General features: G+C 40.2%; 1 protein-coding gene across 1 annotated transcript in view; it reads right to left on the reverse strand.

Annotated features, from left to right (window-relative positions):
- MYO18B (myosin XVIIIB) overlaps nt 1-13729 on the reverse strand; it is a 1229288-nt gene that overhangs the window by 237618 nt on the left and 977941 nt on the right. The gene's annotated exons all lie outside the window — the stretch shown is intronic.

Here is a 13729-nt window from a genome sequence, read left to right on the forward strand (position 1 = left end):
GCAATGCCCCGCAAAAGGCCCTTTTAAGGGCTATTTGTAATTTAGTGTAGGGTAGGGCTTTTTTTATTTTGGGGGGCTTTTTTATTTTGTTAGGGGGATTAGATTAGGTGTAATTAGTTTAAAATTAGATTAGGTGTAATTAGTTTAAAAATCTTGTAATTTATTTTAATTTTTTATTTATTATTAAATTATTTTCTGTAATTTAGTGTTTGTTTGTTTTTTGTACTTTAGATAATTTAATTTAATTGTATTTAATTTAGGGAAATAATTTAATTGTAGTGTAGTGTTAGGTGTAATTGTAACTTAGGTTAGGTTTTATTTTACAGGTACTTTTGTATTTATTTTAACTAGTTAGTTATTAAATAGTATAACTATTCTACCTAGTTAAAATAAATACAAAATGGCCTGTAAAATAAAAATAAACCCTAAGCTAGGTACAATGTAACTATCCTATATAATAAAAGGCCAAGTGTGTTTGTCCGAAGCTGTCATGCGCAGTAGACAGCACAGCACGAGGACAAACACACCTGGCCTTTGAGAGTCCCTAAGTCTCTGCTCTGCAGTGCGAGCAGAACCGAGCGTGGCTGGGGACGTGACCGAGCGTGAAGGGGGCGTGGCCGAGCGCAGGGGCCGTGAGGGGGCGGGGCCAAGTATGAAGGGGAGGGGCCAGGCAGCCCGTGAAAGGCTGTGCAGTGAGAGCTCAAAACAGCTCAAAAGAGGGGAGAGAGGGGGTAGGGAAAAGATAAGAAAGGTGAGAGAGAGAGAGAGATCAATAGGGGAGAGAGAGATCAAGAGGGGAGATAAAGGGAGCACAAGAGAGGGAGCAAAAGAGAGGGGGAGAGACAGCAAAAGAGAGGGGGAGGGAGAGCAAAAGAAAGGGGACAGAGAGATCAAAAGAGAGGGGGGAAGAGAAAGAGAGGGGGAGGGGGAGAGAGAGAGGGGAGGAGAGAGAGAGGGGAGAGAGAGGGGGGAGGGAGAGAGAGAGGGGAGGGAGAGAGGGGGAGGGAGAGGGGGAGGAAGAGGGGGAGGGAGAGAGAGAGGGGGAGGGAGAGAGGGGGAGGGAGAGAGAGAGGGGGAGGGAGAGAGAGAGGGGAGGGGGAGTGAGGGAGAGAGAGGGAGGGAGAGAGAGAGGGGAGGGGAGGGAGAGAGAGAGAGGGGAGAGAGAGAGGGGAGGGAGAGAGAGAGGGGGGAGAGAGAGGGGGGGAGAGAGGGGGGGAGAGAGGGGGGAGAGAGAGGGGGGGGAGAGAGAGGGGGGGAGAGAGGGGGGGAGAGAGAGGGGGGGAGAGAGAGAGGGAGGGGAGAGAGAGGGGGGGAGAGAGGGGGGGAGAGAGAGAGGGGGGGAGAGAGAGAGGGGAGAGAGAGAGGGGGGGAGAGATAGAGGGGGGGAGAGAGAGGGAGGGGGGGAGATAGGGGAGGGGGGGAGAGAGGGGAGGGGGGGAGAGAGGGGGGAGAGAGAGGGGAGGGAGAGAGAGGGGGGGGAGAGAGAGGGGGGAGAGAGAGAGGGGGGGAGAGAGAGGGGGGGAGAGAGGGGGGGGGGAGAGAGGAGGGGGAGAGAGAGAGAGGGGGGGGGGAGAGAGAGGGGGGAGAGAGAGAGGGGGGGAGAGAGAGGGGGGGTAGAGAGAGGGGGGGTAGAGAGAGGGGGGTAGAGAGAGGGGGGGAGAGAGAGAGAGGGGGGGGGAGAGAGAGGGGGAGAGAGAGAGGGGGGGAGAGAGAGAGGGGGGGGAGAGAGAGAGAGGGGGGAGAGAGGGGGGAGAGAGAGGGGGGGAGAGAGAGAGAGGGGGGGAGAGAGGGGGGAGAGAGAGGGGGGGAGAGAGAGGGGGGGAGAGAGAGAGGGGGGAGAGAGGGGGAAGAGAGGGGGGGGAGAGAGAGAGGGAGGGGGAGGGAGAGAGAGAGAGAGAGGGGGAGATAGAGAGGGAGAGAGAGAGAGGGGAGAGAGGGAGAGAGAGAGAGAGAGGGGGAGAGAGAGAGGGGAGAAAGAGATAGAGGGGGAGAGAGAGAGAGAGAGAGAGAGAGAGGGGGAGAGAGAGAGGGGAGAGAGCGCAAAAGAGGGGGGGGGGGAGAGAGCGCAAAAGAGGGGGGAGAGAGAGTGCGCAAAAGAGGGTGGGATAGAGAGAGCGCAAAAGAGGGGGGATAGAGAGAGCGCAAAAGAGGGGGGGAGAGAGAGCTCAAAAGAGAGGGGAGAGAGAGCGCAAAAGAGAGGGGGGGGGAGAGAGCAAAAGAGAGGGGCAGGGAGAGAGCGCAAGGGTTGGGACTGCTGTACCCTGCAAAAAATGGCCCGTGTGAACGGGCTTTAGGACTAGTTAGTTATATTGTAGCTAGCTTAGGGTTTTTTTTATAGGTAAGTATTTAGTTAGTTTAGTTTAAATAGGAATAATTTAGTTAATTATAGTAATTTTATTTATATTTATTTTAATTATATTTAATTTTGGGGGTGTTAGGGTTAGACTTAGGTTTAGGGGTTAATAACTTTAATATAGTGGCGGCGACTTTGGGGGCGGCAGATTAGGGGTTAATAAATTAAGGTAGGTGTTAGGGATGGCAGATTAGGGGATAATAATATTTAGCTAATGTTTGCGAGGCGGGAGTGCGGCGGTTTAGGGGTTAATATATTTATTATAGTGGCGGCGATGTCCGGTTCAGCAGATTATGGGTTAAAATTTTTTAGTGTTTGTGATGTTGGGGGGCCTCGGTTTAGGGGTTAATAAGTAGTTTATGGGTGTTAGTGTACTTTTTAGCACTTTAGTTAAGAGTTTTATGCTATGGCATTGTAGTGTAAAACTCTTAACTACTGACTTTAAAACGCGGTAACAGTCTTGACAGGAGAGGGTGTACCGCTCACTTTTTGTAAGACTTGTAATACCGGCGCTATGCAAGTCCCATTGAAAATATAGGATACACAATTGTGGATTTGCGGTATTTCCAAGTCTGGCCAAAAAAGTGAGCGGTAAAAAAACAGCGCTGGGACCGGCCAACGCTGCTTTTTAAGCCTAACGCACAACTCGTAATCTAGCCGTATATGTTTTTAACATATTTGATTTCCCAGGGACATCTGAGTAGCCTCTCTCTTGTTTCCTTTTAGCCAATTCATCCTTTATAGTGAATCCTTTATAGATTCCTTGTTATTTTCTGCTGTTAATTGCTTGTGTGGGTCTTCATAAAAGATTGCCATAGTTTAGAAAAATTCCTCAAATGAGCTCAAATTAGGATCATTTGTTTCATACAGACTATCCGCCCAAACACGGGGCTCACCTATTAGATAATAGTGAGTACTTTTGTTTTATCATTAGAAAATGTTTTAGGTTTTAGTTTAGTGAATAGTTTACATAAATTATAGAATTGTCTGAATGTTTTTCTCTCACCTGAAAACTTATCTGATGGACTAACAGGTGGTTCATAAATAGAGTCTAATGAAGTGCTTGGAGCACTAAGCCCCTCTTTAATGATATTTTTAAAGTGAGATTTTCTACTTGAAGGTCTCTCAAACCTTAAATGAGCTGATCAACCTTATGTGATAACTCCATCACATGATTTGCAATATCAGCTGGATTCATGGTGATTTTTATAGGCTTGGTATTCTGTAACGAATGCATATAATATTTGAATTACTGAATTTATATAATTTCTTGAAAAATAGAATATATGGAGATTGTTAGCAATACTTTTATACAATACATAATACATCCACGAATTAAGTTGCTATTATTGGTTTTTAAATAAGTTTGTCCCATAACAGGAGATATTTAAGTATCTAGCTTGTATACTTATCTATTCTCCAAATTAGTAATTTACTTTATGAAGCTTAGGTTACCAACATGTTGGATAGTGAACTAGGAACTGAATATAGTAGCAAAATTGTTCATCTAAGTTTCAATATATTTGCAGAGTGGCATGTCATGCAAATGTAAGTAAAGGCAAGATCTTACCGCTTCTAATTAGGTACAAAATCCGGTCCCTTGCAGTATGGAAGAAACAAATATTATTAAGGCCAAACACGCTGGAAGCATAAACAGACATCTGCAATGGAGGTAGATTCACACGGCCATAATGCAAGCAGGGAGTCAGCTGTGGAAGGAGGAGGTGTGTCAACCTGAACACGCTGAGAGTAGTCAGTTGCGGTGATGTCACGGAAGCGTGTATAGGATGGTAAAGCCAATGAAAGAAAAGGCTCAACAGGTAAAACAGCTCCATAACTTGCACAAACAAAGAGATTCCACAAAAGTAAGAATCAAACTCCAAAGCTCAATGATGATAATGAGTAAAAGATTATCCCCAAAGTGGAATAAGGGGAAAAGTAAATAAAGAACAAAATCCCACAAAATAGTAAGGGTTAGGTGGGAGCTGGGTAAATGCAGACACAACTTCAGTACCAAGCGTGGTATAGCAGTTCCTGTCAGGCTTTATAGGTTGGTTTGGAAACACACCTCTTAAAGGCAAAGAGCATTATATATAATAACGCTTTACCAAACACGAAAAGTCTTCCCCCCTTCTTGATATGATCTTGGACTGGGTGCCGACCCTTCATGATGACTTAGCAGACTAGCTGAGGGTTTCTTTGATTGTTTCCCTTATTCCAAGACTGATAGGGCTTCCAAGAATACATACAGGCCCATTTATCAAGCTCCGTACGGAGCTTGAAGGGCCGTGTTTCTGGCGAGTCTTCAGACTCGCCAGAAACACAACTTATGAAGCAGCGGTCTAAAGACCGCTGCTCCATAACCCTGTCCGCCTGCTCTGAACAGGCGGACAGGAATCGCCGGACATCAACCCGATCGAATACGATCGGGTTGATTGACAGCTCCCTGCTGGCGGCCGATTGGCCGCGAGTCAGCAGGGGGCGGCGTTGCACCAGCAGCTCTTGTGAGCTGCTGGTGCAATGTTAAATGCGGAGAGCGTATTGCTCTCCGCATTTAGCGAGGTCTTGCGGACCTGATCCGCAGTGTCGGATCAGGTCCGCAAGCCCTTTGATAAATGGGCCTGTTGGACTGTTCCTGCTTGGAAGAGGGAGAGGAAGACTTTTGACCTTTGAAGTTACGAAAGGAACAAAAATTATTTTGACGTCCTTTGAGTCTGTTCTTCTTGTCTTGCAGTAGAAAAAACCCTTATGAGGGATGCCAGAAGTCTCTAAACAGATCATATAGTGGATCGACACTGAAGAGACTGAAATTTGATGACGCCGCTCTGCTCCATGAATATCCGACAGCAGAGAGAGGAAACTATGCAGCAAGTAAAAGGCGCAAGTTTCCCCTCTGCCTACAACATAAGATGCAAGTAGCAGCAGCTGGTTTAAAACTCAAGCAGTCTGTCAGTTAGCCTGTTCTAGCTTAGCAAGCAAAGATAACCAACTGCCACATTTTAAGTTTATACATAAATCCCTGTATAAAACATAAGCCACACACATACTAATAAAGTATTTCAACAAAATTAGCCTAAAGAGGAAAAACTCCCCAATAAAGGGAAGATTAACCCCTAGGGGTCAATTTATCAAGTTCCTTATGGAGCTTGATGCCCCTTGTTTCTGTTATATGCAGCCTACTGTATTTAAGCATGCTGTATATGCAGCCTATTAGATCTAAGCCTGATTCATACGCAGCATATTGTGTATTAGCATGCTGTATATGCAGCCTATTAGATCTAAGCCTGATTCATACGCAGCATATTGTGTATTAGCATGCTGTATATGCAGCCTATTAGATCTAAGCCTGATTCATACGCAGCATATTGTGTATTAGCATGCTGTATATGCAGCCTATTAGATCTAAGCCTGTTTCATATGCAGTATATTGTGCATTAGCATGCTGTATATGGAGCCTATTAGATCTAAGCCTGATTCATACGCAGCATATTGTGTATTAGCATGCTGTATATGCAGCCTATTAGATCTAAGCCTGATTCATACGCAGCATATTGTGTATTAGCATGCTGTATATGCAGCCTATTAGATCTAAGCCTGATTCATATACAGCATATTGTGTATTAGCATGCTGTATATACAGCCTATTAGATCTAAGCCTGATTCATATGCAGCATATTGTGTATTAGCATGCTGTATATGCGGCCTATTGTATATAAGCATGCTTTACATGCAGCCTATTGTATAGCAGCATGCTGTATATACAGCCTATTAGATATAAGCATGCTGTATATACAGCCTATTATATATAAGCATGATTTATATGCAGCCTATACTAAAATAATGCTTTATATGCAGCCTATTAGATATAATCATGCTTTATATCCAGCCTATTAGATATAAGCATGATTTATATGCAGCCTATTAGATATAAGCATGCTGTATATACAGCCTATTAGATATAAGCATGATTTATATGCAGCCTATACTAAAAGAATGCTTCAAATTTATTTATTTACAAAATATTTTACCAGGAAGGATAAATTGAGATTTCTCTCGTTTTCAAGTATGTCCTGGGTCCACAAAACATTGCATTGATACAATAGGGTACAATAAAATACAAAAACAATATTAATACACAATATATACAAAATTTAATATAGAACAGGTAAGAACTATATAATCAACCATGACAAGTGCATTCTGTTTTGAGATATGTAGAGAGGAATCTCTTAAAGGATGTTAAGCTTGGGGAGGGTTTAAAAGTGTGCAGGAGGTTGTTCCATAAATGTGGTGCTCTGTAGGAAAAGGAGGATCGAGCTGCTTTCTTTTTGTATTGAGGCAAACTAAATAATGTGCTGGTACTGGATCAGAGGTTATAGGAGGTGGGAACAGCTGGAGAGAGCATTCTGCTCAGGTAGGGTGGAAGCTTCCCAGAAAAGCTCTTAAACACAAGGCAGGAAAGATGGAGGGTGCGTCTGGATTCCAGCGACAGCCAGTTTAGTTCTTTTAGCATGTCACAATGGTGGGTTCTGTAATTACAATGTAGCACAAAGCGGCAGAACGAGTTATACAATACATTAAGTTTATTAAGGTGAGTTTGCAGTGCAGTTGCATATACTACATCCCCATAATCAATGATTGGCATCAGCATTTGCTGTACAATCTTTTCCTTTACTGTAGGGTTTAGGCAGGATTTGTTTCTGTACAGGGCACCTAGTTTTGGATAGAGTTTAGATGCAAGTTTTTCTATGTGGATGCCAAAAGATAGATTGGGGTCTAACAACATACCTAAGTATTTGAAAGAGTGGACTGCGGTCAGTGTGCAATTTGATTTTGTTTTGATGCATAGAGTAGGAATTTTGTAGTTTGTATAATTTAGGTACCATTCCAAAGATCATTGTGACAGTTTTGTCAGTGTTTAGGAAGAGTTTGTTTTTTGAGATCCCCTTTTCTACCTCTGTGAACTGGTTTGGAGCAATGCCTCAAGCTGCAGCAGATCGGGTTTGTTTGCATAGATTACAGTGTCATCTGCGTACATGTGTACAGTTGAGGATTTGCAGACATTAGGAAGATCATTTATAAATAATGTGAATAGTAGGGGGCCGAGAATGGAACCTTGGGGAACACCACACGTGACTGGGAGGGAGTTGCTGTCAGAAATGGAGACATATTGTGATCGATCCGATACATATGATCGAAACCAGGTTAGCGGACGATCACCAATACCTGAGTTTTTTAGTTTGAGCAGTAGAATATCATGGTCTACTGTGTCAAAGGCCTTTGCAAAATCAAGGAAAATAGCTCAAGTTAGGTCTCCTTGTTCCATGCCAGTTTTGATGTCGTTACAAACTTTTAGGAGGGCAGTTGTAGTGGAGTGATTCGGGCGAAAACCTGATTGATCAGGGGTCAGATAGTAATATTACTGGTAATACTCACATAGTTGCGTATGGACGCATTTTTCTTAGATTTTTGACAATACTGGGAGCAATGATATTGGGCGTTAGTTAGAAACCAAGGTTATCTCACCACTTTTTTATGGATAGGCATTACTCTTTCAGTCTTCCAAAGTTTGGGTATGTATCCAGACACCAAGGATTCGTTAATTAGGGTTGTGACAGGTTTAGCAATTGCCTGGGCACTGAGCTTCAACATCATTGCTGGGATTTGATCAGGTCCAGACTGGTTTTTCATTTTTAGATTATTAAGGTGTTTCTTAATGACATTGCTGGATACAGGTCTAAAATTTAACTTCTCTATATTGGGTCTTTGCAGATTTAGTGGGGCCTGATCCACATTTGTAGTTTCAGAATGTGTGTCATTTATTGGTTTGTCAATCAGGGTGGTGGAGCATCCGACAAAATAATTGTTAAAGGCATTTGCTACTTCTAAGGGGAGTTGCAGGGTTTGGTTGTCCACTTTGACAGTAGAGGGTTGGGAGTGGATTGGGAGTCTGTAAGTTATTTATGACTTTCCAAAACTTTCTAGAGTTTGATATGTTATTGTTCAGACTTTCACAGAAATATTGGGCCTAGGCCAATTTTATTTGTTTAGTGCATATATTTCGCCATTGTCTATATACACAGTGATCGTTCATAGAGCCAATATGCTTGAACTTTGACCACAATGAATATGCAGCCTATTAGATATAAGTATGATTTATATGCAGCATGTGTATAGTCATGCTGTATATGTAGCCTATTAGATATAAGCATGATTTATATGCAGCCTATTAGATATAAGCATGATTTATATGCAGCCTATTGTGTATAAAAATGCTGTATATGCAGCCTATTAGATATAAGCATGATCTATATGCAGTCTATTAGATATAAACATGATTCATATGCAGCCTATTAGATATAAGAATGCTTTACATGCAGCCTATTAGATATAAGTATGCTTTACATGCAGCCTATTAGATATAAGCATGCTTTATATACAGCCTATTAGATATAAGCATGATCTATATGCAGTCTATTAGATATAAACATGATTCATATGCAGCCTATTAGATATAAGAATGCTTTACATGCAGCCTATTAGATATAAGTATGCTTTACATGCAGCCTATTAGATATAAGCATGCTTTATATGCAGCCTATTAGATATGAGCATGCTTTATGTGTAGCCTACTGTATATAAGTACTCTTTATATGCAGACTATTAGATATAAGCATGCTTTATATGCAGCCTATTATATATAAGTATGCTTTATAGGCAGCCTATTAGTTATAAACATGCTTTACATGCAGCCTATTAGATATGAGCATGCTTTATGTGTAGCCTTCTGTATATAAGCACTCTTTATATGCAGACTATTAGATATAAGCATGCTTTATATGCAGCCTATTGTATATAAGTATGCTTTATAGGCAACCTATTAGATGTAAGCGTGCTGTATATGCAGCCTATTAGATATGAGTATGCTTTATGTGTAGCCTACTGTATATAAGTACTCTTTATATGCAGACTATTAAATATAAGCATGCTTTATATGCAGCCTATTGTATATAAGTATGCTTTTTAGGCAACCTATTAGATGTAAGCATGCTGTATATGCAGCCTATTGTATATAAATATGTTTTATATGCAGCTTATAAGATATAAGCATGATTTATATGCAGTCTATTACATATAAGCATGCTTTTATGCAGCCTATTACATATACACATTCTTTTTTGCAGCCTATAAGATATGAGCATGAATTATATGCAACCTATTACTTATGAGCATGTTTTATATGCAGCCAATTACATATAAACATGCTTTATATGCAACCTATTAGATATGAGCATACTTTATAACCAGCTTATGTCTGCCTGCTGTTAACCATACTCTCTTTCCACAGATTTAAAATAACAACAAAGTCAAAATGAAGCTTTCATTAAATAATTCTAGCATACAATGTAAACATCTCTCCAGCTTACTTCTATTATCTTATTTTCTTTATAAAAAAAGGATGGGAAATGGAAAGCACTAGAGCTATAACCTTCAAGAAGTAGTAATTAACTCTCCACTAAGAGTTTAACAAATTATAGAAAAAGGGATGTATACTTCAAATTAGTAAAGCTATACAAAACACTACTGCGCCCATACAAGGCTAAAGGCAATGTAAAGAAAAAAATCTTATATATTATAGATATATATCTGTTTCTAAATCACTAAAGAAATTTAATGATAAACTTATTTAGATACAAACTAAAAATATATGTTCAAAGTGAAGCTAACAAAAAAGATGAAGTGGACAAAAAAGATACAATGAGTAACTAGTGCAATCTGTTTCCCAGAATATCACAAAATTTCACAAAGTAATAACAAATGTATCTAAATAATACAAAACACAGTCCGTATAACAGGAAACCGGAGCCGTTCTCCAAGATGACATCCTGGCAGTGGTAAATCTTTAAAGGACAAGGAGATATTCCTGGAGAAGTTCGTACGAACAAAAGGGCTTACACCCGCACACATAGAACTACTCACAGTATTACTGATCTTTTAGGCATTGAGAGCAATAATGGTTCTCAGGATGTAGATATTAGGAGTAGAAATCTGATCACTCCTCGCCAATGCGACTTTTCCTAGTGCTTACTGATGATGTCACAGTGGTCTGCAATACACACAGATAGAGCCGGAACTTTTCATCACGCTGACCGCCAATGTGATCTCTCCTGGCAGCTGCTCCAGCCATTACTAGGGAGGGTCGTGATGTTAAAGGTGTTAAAATCACTTAGCAGTCTCCAAAAATAGCATACTACAGACGCTCTCAAAAGCTAAAAGGAGTAGCTTAAAAGTGACTTTAGTGTCTAAATACACCAACAACAGGAATAGGGTAAAATAGTAAAAGTTTTATTTAAAATATACAACAAAATAGAGCAACGCGTTTCATCCCCTTCAAGGCCTTTATAAAGCTCTAAATAACACAATGTTAGACACCTCTATTTAAATGGCTTGCAACCAATCAAATTGAATTTAACATTTAAAGGGATAGTTTTACAGCAAGAGTTTCAATTACATATGTCTCAAAAAACATCTACTATAGAAGAGAGTAGCTTTTTTAAATACAATGCATAGGGTATATCGCAAATATCACACATTTATCACTCAACCAGCGTCAATATGGAGTATTTCTTTTTATAGCTGGATTTATATAGTTAAACACTTCAGTAAACACTTACATAACACAATATAACATATTTCTATTCAAAGTTTTTCTCTTTTTTTTGTCTTCTATAAATTTAATTTAGGGTTTTCTCTCTTTTTTGGTCTTCTGTACTAAATATATCACAAAAATTGCATTATATGTTTACCAGTTATGTTCGTAATATCTTTATCTTGTCCTTATAAATATTTTTTTCAAGAAATTAGTTTTTTAAATGATTTTAATTAAATTTGTATATATTTTTACATTTCTATACTGTAATCGTATTTGCAATGTACCCTATGCATTGTATTTAAAAAAGCTACTCTCTTCTATAGATGTTTTTGAGACATATGTAATTGAAACACTCGCTGTAAAACATCCCTTTAAATGTTACATTCAATTTGATTGGCTGCAAGTCGTTTACGTTGCTCTATTTTGTTGTGTATTTTAAATAAAACTTTTACTATTTTACCCTATTCCTATTGTTGGTGTATTTCAAGACACTAAAGTCACTTTTAAGCTACTACTTTTAGCTTTTGAGAGCATCTGTAGAATGCTATTTTTGGAGACTGCTAACATCAGGTGCCTCCCTAGTAACGGCTGGAGTGGCTGCCAGGATAGATCGCATTGGCGGTCAGCGTGAGGAAAGGTTCCGGCTCTATCTGTGTGTATCGCAGACCACTGTGACATCATCATCAAGCACTAGGAAAAGTCACATTGGCGAAGAGTGCTCAGAATTCTACTCTGGATATCTACATCCTAAAAACCATTATTGCTCTCAATGACTAAAAAAATCAGTAATCCTGTGAGTAGTTCTATGTGTGCGGGTCTTGGCCCATTTGTTTTTATGCACTTCACCAGGAATATCTCCTTGTTCTTTACAGATTTACCACTGCCAGGATGCCATCTTGGAGAACGGCTCTGGTTTCCTGTTATACGGACTGACTGTTTTGTATTATTTAGATACATTTGTTATTACTTTGTGATATTCTAGGTAACAGATTGCACTAGTTATGCTATGACTCCAGGTTGCCATGACACTATTTTGATGCCAGAATGCTCCATCTCGGATCACCTGTGATGCCCAGCATCACCTTTGGAGCACTTTTTCCTTTAAATGCTATTCAGTTTCTATATTTAATCGCCCTTGTATTGAGTTTATCTCTGGGTATGTTTTGTGCTACATATTTGTATATCAAACTTTGGCTTGTGACCTGGACCTCCTTTGACTATTCTTCTGCTTGCCAATTTCCCCTTGTTTGTTGCCCGATTGGTTCTGACCTTGGATTTCCCTGACTACTCTTCTGGATTCTGCTTCTGCTTCCTGTGACTGTTTGGTTTGACTCTGTTGTGATCACAAGAATATACAATGCACTTATTTTTCCTTATATATTATTTTTCAACTTTAATATTCTTTTTCTCTCTATAAATACCAACACTTCTGTATGTTTATACAGTTTGTCCTGTAAATATAACTGAACAACACATTTTATCAATACGAAAAAGAGAGAAATTAGTATAAAGTTTACTTTATTTTTAGACCAACCTAGAGTCTTCTCACAGGCTTCCCTTTCTCTTGCTCCAAATCATTAAATTTGAAATTGCCAGATCGTTGGCCTTAGAGTTTGTTTAGATGTAGTCAGTGGCAGATTTCCCAGGGTGCAACTGGATGTAAAAGCACCCAATCTTTTAGCCTGAACTCCATTGTGTGAAGGCACTCACTGGGCTAATAAAAGAAAATTCCCTTCCCACTGTTGTCTGTTTATCCATATTCCTGGATTATCAGTCCATACCTGGAGACCGCCTAACTCTGCCATGACACAACCAGGCCCACCCCCTGAAATCATGTGACTCAACCTCCACCAACACCGCCTCCATCCATCGAACACTCGCAACTCCAACAATGGAGCTTCTTAACTCAGCCCCAATCCTCTTAGCCCTGGTACAAACATTAATCATTGCAGGATGTATTTTCACTTCTAGTACTTCCTGACTGTAAAAATAATACATAAATAAGTATTTACTAATGACGTTTGCTCCTCCCCATTGCTTGTTTGTTTAAAATGTATTGTGCTAGTCCTGTGTATTTATTTACCCCTGTATAGTGCCTTGCAAAATCTTGTCTCTTTTTAAAAAAATAATAATTCTATTAGCAATGTGTCCTATATACTATAATATGCTGATATCTTGCTGCTTTCCCTCTGTAGCTTGCTCTCATTTTCTCTCTAGGAATCTTTCCAGGGGGCTCTGTTTCTTTTCTCTCACACTGTGAGTCACTTCCGTGCTGTGCTTTTCCCTAAATCTCTCATCTTATTTGCTTTTTTAATTTCTTTGCTCTCCTTCCCCCAGGGCTGGACTGGGAATAAAAAGCAGCCCTGGAAAAATATGAAGACCAGCCCTATTTTCTGTTGAGTCAGTAGAATGCACAGGCCCCATTTCTCTCAAGGGGGATTACTGGGATACTCCTTCCCCAATATTTTTTTCAGAATTAAATTATATTACTTTGCATTAAATAAAAATGCCAGATTGATATTATATATGCACCCTAAAACCCAATTGCATCCATTAATCACCCCTTTAATTTGTAGCTTTCCAGCCCCAGTTGCTGCAGCCCACCGGGAAATCTCCTGGTATCCTGGTAGGCCAATCCGGCCATGCCTTCCCCTAGCGATTCAGGCTTGTGATCTCTGTGTCTTTTCATATAACAAGTAATACAAAGATATCATATTGTACAA

The sequence above is a fragment of the Bombina bombina genome, chromosome 2, assembly GCF_027579735.1.
Source record: "Bombina bombina isolate aBomBom1 chromosome 2, aBomBom1.pri, whole genome shotgun sequence".
In the NCBI taxonomy this organism is placed as follows: Eukaryota; Metazoa; Chordata; class Amphibia; order Anura; family Bombinatoridae; genus Bombina; species Bombina bombina.